This window comes from Lagopus muta, chromosome 2, assembly GCF_023343835.1.
Source record: "Lagopus muta isolate bLagMut1 chromosome 2, bLagMut1 primary, whole genome shotgun sequence".
Lineage (NCBI taxonomy): Eukaryota > Metazoa > Chordata > Aves > Galliformes > Phasianidae > Lagopus > Lagopus muta.
In genome coordinates, this window is record NC_064434.1 from 69542654 (window position 1) to 69551742 (window position 9089).

The window sequence follows — 9089 nt, forward strand, 5'->3', positions numbered from 1 at the left end:
TAACTTATACTTTATACTCTGTGTGCATGAGAGATGGGCAAAAAGCAATCAAAGACCATTGCCAGACAACCCTCAGCAAAAAATAATACTGAGAAATTCATCAATTTTAGGAGTTGGAGTTGATCCTTATGAGTCCCTTCCAGCTTGGGATGTGTCATGATTCTATGATCAGAAAACAAGCCTGTTTCTGGGGTTTATTCTAGGTAGGGAAAAACAGAGGTCAAAATCTTCTAATGTTGGAAGTAAATTCTCCAGAGTAAGAGACAGAATGAATTAGACTAGCAGTTTTTCAGGAACAAAATAATGTTAATCCTAACATTAGGATTAATCCTAACATCTGCTAAATCCACAAGCACTAGCCCCATGCCAGGAACCTGCTAGAATGCAATTGCTGTATTCTTCTAATGAATGATGCCACTGCTATGTTAATTTGGCTTGTATTTTATTTATTTTCACAAATAACTAATATTAGGATATATTTTATAAATGTAGAGACATATTCTCTTTACAGAAGATAATGTCAGGATATGAGAGAAAAAGAGAGGCTCTGCAGTCAAAAAATTGGAGTGAGTCACAGGTACTCCTGAACTGAAAGATGTCAAAAATTTGAGACCTCAGACACTGAACAACCATCTGTGCTTCATATCAGTGTAGCACTGACTGATTAGATCAAGAAAATATTTATTTTAAAAATGCACACCAAGAAAGGCAACCTATAAAACTCACAATTTTATAGGAGGCTCACAATTTTGGGATAAACTCATGAAAATCTTCCCAGACATGTTGTCTTGCTCATTTCCGTGCTGGGAAACACAGGGCTTGCCAAGGGCTTGGAAAAGGAAGTGTTTTTGATGATTCTATGGAATATCACCCAATATTACATGACTGCACACATCCATTGTGAAAGCAGATCTTACCTACTCCTCTTTTTAATAGCTTTCATTGACAATCTCGTTAATTCAGTAAGCAGAGCTTTTATCAAGTTTGCAGAAAAAGAGCACTGAATTTTTATTGAAGAGTTACTTAGAAAAGACAGACTAGCATGTGAACTGATTTAAAAAAATGGATGAATGGATGGATAAACCAGGGTGAAATTCATAAGAGAGACATTCAAGGTAAGAAAGGTTACTCCCTTGGAATTGCAGCAGTAATGGATTGTGCAAATGCAGGATGGAACCCGAAGAAGATGAGAGATGAGCACATAACTTGAGGTCATCATATTAGAAGAGTCTGAAGGACAGCAACATGAGTCTTCAAAAACAGGCTGCCAGAAAGAAGAGAATAGTCTGCTTTTCTTATCCACTGTGAAGATCATGAATCAGGAGTTCATTCAGATATTAGGAAAAATTTCATCGTCATGACAGTGAAGCACCTGGATGGGCTGCTGGGAGTGATTGCGGGATCTGTGTCACTGGAGGTCTTGCAAAAGCAAGTAGAAAATATCAGTCAGGAGAGGAGATGGGTTGCACATGTAGAGTTGATCCATTCTTGGGGCGGTGCTGTGGATTTGATGACCTCTAAAGGTACCTTCCAGGATTACTTTTCTGGGGTCAATGTTTTCAGCATTACTAAATGAAAGAAAAGGGCTCTCTTAAAAAAGAGCAAGAACTTTCTTTTCCTTCAAAGACTCAGCTGCCAATGCTAGCCATCTCCACCTTGTCAGTGACAAAAAATTCAAAATAAGGGCTGGTCTTGCAGGCTTCTGTGGGCTAAATGGAAGTATCTGGAGGAATTAAGATGTGGTATTTCCCAAGAGGCTCACAGGTTCAGCTTCTCCTACTGTCAATTCCTGGTCTTCAGCCATCACCAATATGCTAGAAATGCAACAGCAGACATGACAAAGAAGCAATTATCCCAACAAAATCAGTTATTACTAGCGATTCATATGGTAATGACCATGGTGAGGATGATGATGATACTGCTCAACTGTAGCAAGGATGATAATAACCAGTGTTTTAGGAGATGGATTACAGGTTTGATCATAATGAATACTTTATCACAGATAATGAATTTTACAGAGGAATACATTCCCTAGGAAAATGCCTTGTTCTGAATGCCTGAAAATTGCATTGATTTAAGTAGTGGGCTACCATATTTGCACTATTCATTTGGGAGAACAGAGAATGTAGCACTTTAATGCAGATATTCTTTGACATCCTTAAAAAATGAGAATGTCGTGAGCGTGGTAGGGAGAGCTATTGTAAGGTCCAACATGTTTATTGGTCTACTTTTTATAAACTAAAATATTATTGAGCCCCATTTATTTCATTTTTGTTTTGGCATAGAAAGGAAAACTGTCCTTGTCCTATGAAAAATCAAGTTCTGTGAGCATCTTGCACAATTTATAAGCAACAAAGACCCTAACTCGGGGGAATGTTTAACTGCCTGTTTTTACAGTAGGACTTAAGTATAAATAAGAGGGAAGCTCTCTCAAACAAAGCACTAAACTAAGAGGATCTGGAACAATATATTACCATTAAAATACTTTTTAAGCACATTCAGTTTCCAAAACATATCAGTTTTTCCTACAAAAAAAAAAGCAGGGGGAGGGGGGGGGGGGGGGGGGAGGGAAGGGGAGGGATTGAAACTGCATTGACATGCCAAAAGGAAGGGGGAAAAAAAAGGGAGAAGAAAGTGACAGAAATAGAATCAAAGGGTTGCCCATGGTTTAAAAAAAAGTGTTAGACCCAAGAGAACATTAACTTTAGATGAAGCAGATTTGGGCTACCAGAGTATGTCCTTTCCCATTCATTTAAGTTTTCCTTGTATTTTATCTATAAGATCATTCCTGATATTGTTAATGCTGTTATGCTATCACTGTTGATTTCAAACCAATCTCTGCTTTAGTTCACAAAGTGCCCTCCAAACTGAAACTGTTTCAGAAATGCTGAAATCAATACTTGCCTCTTGAAGGATAGATCTTTTGTAATACAAAGGAGAGGATGACTAATAGATTACTGAAGCCTTAACAAAACCTCAACAGATCCCCATATGGTGCACTGCAATTAAAAGAGTGGAGGATGGATTTATAATTTTTGGGGTGGAGGAAAAAAAAAAAGAAAGAGTTTTGGACAAGAAAATGAGGGAGGTGGAGACAGAAGTGATGTGTGACCATATACAAAATAAAAACCCCTCTTTCTGAGCCTTTCATCTCCGGGTCACTGATTCCAATCGAGCTCAGGTCGATAGTGAACAAAAATCATTTTAATCTGATGGCTGTTTGCTGACCTATGTGAAATGAACTGGTTGTGTCAGTCCCCTTTCCAGCTGACAGCTCTCCCCATCATCAAGGCCATTGCTACAAGTGGCAATAATTGGTACTTTTTAGGCCAGCTCAGCTAAAAGGCTGAAAAATGGAAAAAAAGCAGTAGGGTTGAACCACCTCTTGTCCAGCTGCTCCCTCCTCCAGGTGAGTATTGCCTTCACCACATCTGCTCTTCAAACCAACAAAAGATCTGGGGGCAGAGGGGAATCCCCTGAAGTGGTAAAGACTTTTTAGGAGTCTTAAGGTGCTGATGCAGGTGCTTGTTGGCAGCCTCATGAGTTTCCGTGCAAGTACGGGACTCCAACAGGACCAGCTGAGCTTCCAAACCCAGGCGGGTGATGTGTGATTCCACTGGCAAAAAAGGGAGCAAGGAGGCCTTGAGTCCAACTTCCACTGATGTCAGCAGAAGGGCATCATTCACAGGCAGGTGTATAAAAATGGCTTTAATAATATTTTCAGAGAATTTCAGCTTTTAATGAAACAAACTCAAGTGAGGAGGAGCGTGTCAAAGTGAGCTCAGTCTAAGTAGTTAGCATAATAAAAGAAGAAATAGAAGATGAATTCCAAGAGGTTAATAAATGTAATGCCCTGGAGAGGACAGTTTTAATCATGAATTTTATAAGCGTTTCTCTGAGCAGCTGATACCTTTCTTATTGTCATGAGATAATGTATTATGAGGAGAATAATATGATGAGGACTTTCAGTTACACTTTAAGCCATGGCCACCCTGTTTCCCTTGAATGCCCTTCGGGAAATATGACTTTCCCATGAGAGATAAGAGATACCAGTTGTCTGTGCCAGGATGATCTAATTAACTGGAAGAACCAACAGGTCCTCTGAAGGCTACCCATACGGTGCAGATGTCTTTTTCAAGGTAAATGTGTGCCTGCCGCTACAAACAATAGGGAAAGTTCACATCGGGAATCAGAACTGATGGCAAAGACATGAAATTAAGCCTCACAAAGTAGGAAATCCATTTCTGAGTATCCATTTCCTCTTCCAAAGATGGACAGCATATAAAAGAATGAGGTGCCATCAGGCACTTTTTCCAAGTGGAAGGATCCATGCTGCAAGTGGATTTTCTGACAACTGAGTGAACTCTTCTCGGTAGTTCACTTTGCAAGTAGGTTGTGTGATATTCCAGATATGGGACGTAGGTGCATGGGAAAGGGATAAGGAAAAAAAGACACCTGAAAAGATTAGGAGGAGCCTGGTTTTCGCAGGTCATGACTTGTCAAACTTAATCTTTGCCATATATGCTCCTCTTTCACATTTAAGGAAATGTCCTTTCCGGCATTTATGTTCAAGTGTCCATTACTTGGCGGAATAGGTATCAAGCAAAGCAACACCACAAGAAGAATACAGGATGCTCTCCCACATGGTGCACTTCTGAGTTTCTGCCATTCCTCATCAGCTGGCAGACAGACCACATCCAGAGACAATCTGTGGAACGGTGGCAGTGGTCCTCATTGGCATATGCACCTTCTAGAGTTGAAGAAAAGTAAGTGATCAGTGTGCATGGGAGAAATTTCAGTTTCTGCTGATGATCTTCCATATTACTGTCAAGAAAAGAAGGAGAATGGAAACTTTTAGCAGTTTCAGTCTGGATACAAGTGAATATTGACTTGTACCAGAGCTGTCTGTGCACCTTGTAGCTCTGTACATGAAGAGTGTGAATGCTTGTCATATCTCCAAAATCTAAAATAGAGCTGTTGACTCCATGCTAGCTGAAACCTTTGGGAAGGGAGTGGGAACAGGCAATGTTCCAACAAGTACTGATCCCATCTTGTCCTCAGTCAGTCACCAGACAGGAAGGTGAAGAACAAGCACTTAGAGCAAGTCGGAGAAGGGTTTTGTGACAACTAAACTATCTGGGCTATGGCTGGAGTCTCATAGTCCCTCACATCCTTTCTCTGTTCAATCAGAATTAAACTCATTTTCCTCACATCTTTGCCGGAAGGATCAGTGCAAGTTGAATTTTGTTACTGTGGATAAAGATCTGCAGTGACTGTCCTGCCATGAGCAAGGAGGGGTGGAGAACTTGTGGAATGAGCCCATTTCCATGCTATGCTGTGGAATATGAAGTCTGTGACTCACAGACAGAATTATATTTAGAAAAATGTGATTTATATAGCATCAGTTGGCAAATTGCAAAATACATGTATGTTATGTATGTCCTGATATCTTAAACAAAGTGTTCAGGCATGCATAGAAACCTTATCTAGAGGTGAATTGCACCTGTGAGGCTTCAGACCTCCCTCTGAAGAGATTACTCTTTTTATAGATTTCTTCAGTACTGGCTGCAAACAGAAGAACCTAGTTTCAATTAGAAGCAGAAATTTCCACAGTCACTTAGACCTCTGGTCCATGTAATTCAGTATCCCAGTGGAGTGGAGCATCCAGCACATGCTAATGCAAAAGCTGTTAGGCCTCTGCTACAGTCAGTTCTGTGGTGATATACCTATTTCAAACTGTTTCTATCTAAATACTGCAGTAGTGTGACTTTTTCAGAATTTGGGTGAGTCCAGTGAATATTCATACCTCGTAAACTGGAGGGCTTAAGGAACTGGTGTTCTACAGTAATTAGGAATTACATGAGACCACCTAGTTCATTAAAACAAAATGAAAGACAGAGTCAAAGCCAGGCCCGCAAAGATAAACAGTGCATGAATTCACTGCCTCCATATTTAAAGCCTTCAAAGCCTTTCACTTAAAATCCCTTTCCGCTCTGGATCTCAGCGTGAGTCTGGCTGCGGGGAGGTTTTGTGTGGTGGCCTGTCAGCTTCCATCTCCAACACAGTGAAATTCAACTAATTGTAAGTGCACATTGCTCCGGGCATGCACTACACACCGCCACTCAGGCCGTGCACACGCACCGTGACCCTGTCCACCTACGGTACAATACGGTATGCTCTCCCCATACACACTTTTCTTTTCTGTTCCTTGCAATCACTGAAAAGATGACAGGCCAGAACAAGGAGCAGAAATTGCCATTGTGTTTCTGCAAAAATTGATGCAGAGGTTTTTAGTCCCACAACGGCGTATGTGCCAAGAATTGCAGCAGTCATTGGATTGTGCCTCCATTAATGACAAAGGGCTGGCTAGGGAGCACAGTGTGAGGCTGCAATTGCCTTCTGACTTTGATCTTACCTGCCGAAACTGACCTCACTGTCATGTCATGCTCCCTGCCCGGCAGCTGAGGATCAAGAGAAAAAGAGGAACAGAAAAATGGGAAATACCTTGCAGTTGAAGACCCTCTGTGACTCAAAATAGCCTCTCTTAGGGCTAATCCTCAGTTGCTTGTGAGGTACTGAAAGGTCACTAGCTACACAGGCCTAATGCACTCATTATGCAAAACTGTTTGTTCCGGAGCTTTCATGGCAATAGTACAATCACAGCCCAAGCAGGCTTTTTTTTCAGCACATACTCATTCTTCAGAACTTGCAATCTGAACTTCACAGAAGTAATTCGATTTTGTTTCTATTTCTGGATTCATCCTTCTGTGCTCATTTTTTTTTTGCCTATCTCTATGTGCTCACTGAGGTAAGCAGCCTCCTGTTCCTTCACAGGTAGCATCCTTTGTGAGATGCTCTTGGAGCATATTAGGCAAGGTCCAGACACACGGAGGTCAGGCTCTTCAGGGTACTTGAGTGGAGGGCAGATGTCTGCAAGTTCAATGAGCTTGGTTTGAAGGCCAGTGATTGTCCCTGGGACCATACAGCTCCCGTGGCAATGGGAGAATTTCAGGCACTCAGGATATTTTGTGGTACAGAGCTCAGAAGCAAATAATGCTAGGTTATTCCCAAACAACAGGGAGCTGGGATTCTGAATTAGTATCTATGGTCTTGTTCAACTCTTGTATAAGGCATTGAAAGAGGTCATTTCTATCCCACCCTATGCTTTTATTTTCTGTTAATACAAACATAGTATGAACTTGATCCTTCACTGGTGACTCTAGATTCTGTTGTTGAATGAGTCATGTAAAATTAATATTTGGCTAGTTGTTGGCACGCCTAGGCTGATCCTCACAAAGTGAAGTTCAGTTCTGAGCAGCTTTCCTGACAGACAATCTTCATTTTCATTATTCTACCCGAGAAGAGTTTCATGTCCTCCAGCTCACCTTCTAACTCTTCTCTAATGTTCAGTTGACCTGTGACACTCTATAACTCAGTGCTACTTCTATGGCAGTATCACTGAAATTCAACCACACAAGATAAACAATTTAAGTAAACAGTTCTGACTGCTCTCAAAGAACTCATAATCCAAAAGGCTTTCACTGCCACTCACCACTGAATCTCACCACTTATGCTCACCTAATTATGCAGTACTTTTCTTCCCATGTCATTGCACCTGAAGCACTGGTTATTCTGTATTTAGATTACTGTGGCTCCCTGAAGGGCTGTTTGGGGTCTCTGTGAGGTTGCCACTTGGTTCCTGATTACAGTGATACCATTACTGCTTCCTACTTCCTATTGGAGGCGCTGACTGGAATGCTAATGTTCAGGATTGCATCCACAACACCACAGGAAATAAAAATCCAAGAACTTGGTTTTGGAGACAAGAACACTAGAGCAAAGCAGTTAGCCTAAAATCTCATTCTCATTTTTGTGCAGTTTGAAAACCACGATCCGAATGCTTTAGACCCTTCTGACTGTGAGAGCACACTTCTTGGAAAATACGCAATAGATGGGGAGGCCCTGAGAAAGATAGTAGCTGCCTAGGGAATTACTGTGTTAGAGTTAAGAGTTTCCAAAAAGACTGAAAGAGAACAATTCAATTGTATTAAGTTAAAAGTTAGGAGGCAGATCAAATTTGATGATGTGTGTGGTTTGTGTGGGTATGTCTGCATGTGCATACATATATGTGTGTGTCTAGATAGATAGATGCACTTTGTTCTGAAAGTAATGCCTCTTATTTCCATGAAAACTACACAAAGAGCACAATTACACTATTTGATAGAGCAAATTCTCAGCTAAAAATACTATAACTCAACATAGCCACCACCATTACCATGCAATTTTGCCAGCAATGAACAAGAGACTATATGCCACGCTCTCAAATATCTGCACCAGCAGAGAGGACTCACCGTTTCACAGATGCTCTGATGGCACGATTGTTAAGAACATTTTGCCAATACAATCCATCTTTCATTGGTCTGAACAAATGGAAGTCAAAAGTCACCAAATCCAGACTATATGGTGGGTATGGTAGGATAATCCAGCCAAGACTGGCAATGCGCTCCGTGATTTTCAAATTAATGAAGGGTCTGGTGTTTTCATGTTGCAAGAGAAAGGTTGTCTTCTTCTTCAGCCATCTTTAGAAGTTAGTCAGCATCAGGATATAGAGGTCTGAGCTGATAGTTTGTACAGGTTGCAGGAAATCCAGAAGGATTATGCCTTTTCTATCCCAGAAGACAGCATGCATCACTTTACCAGCTGAGGGCTATGTCTTGAACTATTTTTTGATGGGGAATTCATTTATTGCCACTCCATGGATTGCCATTTTTATTCCAGCTCATGGTGGTGACACCAAATCTCATCACCTGTAACAATGTGACCCAGGAAACTGTCACCTTCAGCCTTGTATTGATTCAGTAAGTTCTAATAAACTTGCATATGGCTTTCTTCCTGTTCCCATATGAGCACTCACGTGATCCACCTGGTGCAAACTTTGCCGTGTTCCAACATTTCCACCATCATTTTCAATTCTCTGAGGACAATATTCAGCTTTGTACCTGGTTCCCCTGTTGCAATCTGCCAATCTGTGCATGAGCTGATCAAAACATTCTTCATTTTGCACTGTGACAGGTGTTTACGGCCATCCA